Source organism: Lycium ferocissimum, chromosome 2, assembly GCF_029784015.1.
Source record: "Lycium ferocissimum isolate CSIRO_LF1 chromosome 2, AGI_CSIRO_Lferr_CH_V1, whole genome shotgun sequence".
Classification (NCBI taxonomy): Eukaryota; Viridiplantae; Streptophyta; class Magnoliopsida; order Solanales; family Solanaceae; genus Lycium; species Lycium ferocissimum.
Window position 1 is genome coordinate 40,129,752 of NC_081343.1, and position 2,206 is coordinate 40,131,957.

General features: G+C 32.6%; 1 non-coding gene across 1 annotated transcript; it reads right to left on the minus strand.

The window, feature by feature from the left end:
* Positions 1 to 1,693: 1,693 nt before the first annotated feature.
* Positions 1,694 to 1,765, minus strand: TRNAP-AGG (transfer RNA proline (anticodon AGG)). The gene has a single exon. It is a non-coding gene; the product is annotated as a tRNA-Pro (tRNA).
* Positions 1,766 to 2,206: the final 441 nt, after the last annotated feature.

The window sequence follows — 2,206 nt, forward strand, 5'->3', positions numbered from 1 at the left end:
AAAATCTTTCTTAGTTTCTGCTCCTAGTTTTATACTAGAAGAGCTTATTGAGTCCTGGAGGATGTGCCTACACCGCCTGAAATATCCTTAAAGATAGGGTCATAGGAACACCTCAAGCTACAAAAAATTTTGCGATTTCCAATAATTTCCAACAAAAAAATGAGTGGAAGGTGCTTCGAGTTGCTGCAATGGTTGGAGATTGAAGAATATACATTATTTTTCCTTTTCTTAATTTATTTTTAAAATATTAATCTGACAAGTGAATATGAATTTTATGTGAATTAATGTGTCCTCGACGTCAGGGCAAGTAAGTGTTATTTTACCTGTTACCTAATCTACTAAAGAATCAGGTTCGTCAGTCACCTAATAAGAAGTAAAATTGTGGCATATAAATTACAAAAAAATTTACCGTGGAAAACTCCTTGCTCAAGGGAGTAAAAAATTATAACCTACCTCGGTACGATTTGCCCCAAAAACTTCACTAACTCAAGTAATTTTAAGGTTACAATCCAATTACCAAAAGACTATAAACTTAGTACCTTTCTCCCTACAATTCACCTAATTGTAGCTACCACTTTCAAGACTAATTCCCTATTCTAGAAAGCTAAAACAAACTCGAACAATTGACCACCTATTACAAAACTTAAATGAAAGAGATGGTACAATTTAAGAGCACAAGACTCATACCTAACAACTCAAGAAGGAAGCAACAACTTCCTCTGGAACATGTTCTCTTCGTTGAACAGTTTAAATCTCACAAAGCACTCCTCACAATGATTGTGATGCTTTATATAAAAGCAGGGATGACCAAATTTCCCTTGACCCTGATCTCCCAATCATAAAGGAATTTGGTTAAGGAATCTAATCCTACTTGGACTTGGTTTCCTTATTTGTTTTTGACCTCCACACGTTTTACTCCTATTTTGCAAACCTCTTTTTATATATGCAAGTGTAGCAATTTATTCCATGTTGAATTCGTATTACTTCATCCACATATTTACCCATAAACCAAATTCATTAAGGAATCCTTCTTACATTTGGAATCTGCTTCATTACTTCTAATCAACCGTCGTTCCAGTCAGCTAAGGACTTGCTTCTTAGCGTAATACTTCTGCAACCCAGTTACCAGTTCCTCCAAGAGACTTGCTAATGATCTGGTTCTTTTATAATGTTTGTTAATCATTTTATTTCAGCTCAACTCAAAATAAGGAACATGCATTCTCTAAGAAGTTAAAAATATTATAGTTCAATTTCAATAATTGTAGGTATTTCGATTAAACTCAAAATAGGAGGATCGAAATATCAAAATTTAACAAATAAAGTGATTATATTATTTTTCAGGCAATAAATTAAATATTTATGTGAAATCAAAAGAATAGTTAAAGAATCAGCCTCACATAAAATTCACTAAATTTGCCTGCCATCCCAATCAAATAACCAACCATACTATGTACATATTCAAAGTTGCGCTTTTGAACCCTTGATGGTAGATCTGACAAAATTGAAAATACAAAAATGTTGCAATGCCTCATCTAATTAATCTTATTTTTTTCTACTAAATGAAAAAAAAAAAGTTGCATTATGCTTTCTCATAATTGGAAGGACGTGATTTTTAGTCGACTTAAGGAACAACTAACGCAGTTTGAGCAATAATAGTAGATTTTAAAGGAAAATAGCCAAAAAAGAGCAGAAAGGGGCATTCCGAGAATTGAACTCGGGACCTCTCGCACCCTAAGCGAGAATCATACCACTAGACCAAATGCCCAAGTGATGACCCAAGCAGCAACATATCTACCATTAATTGAATTTGTCAGCCTCTAACTACTATAGTAGCCATAAACCTCTAGGTATTTGGTAAAGATCTGAAGATAAACACTCCTTGTTATCCTAATTTGATGTTATTATCAAGAATACAGTAGAACCAACTCTTTTTTTTTTTTTTTTTTTTTTTTTTTTTTTTGATAAAGAACCAACTCTAATTGTATTTAAATGGTAGGGCTCACTACTCTTCTGTATGACCTGCTCCAGTTATATTGGACTCTATCATATTCATTTTTTTTTTTTAATTAAAATTTAATGAAAGGAAAGAATGGTTGTGCGTTTAAAAGTTAGTTCAACACATATTAGTAGAAAAGGATTTTCACGAAGGAAATAGTTAAAGGCAGAAAAACACACACACTAATTTTATGCCAAATTAATGATATCG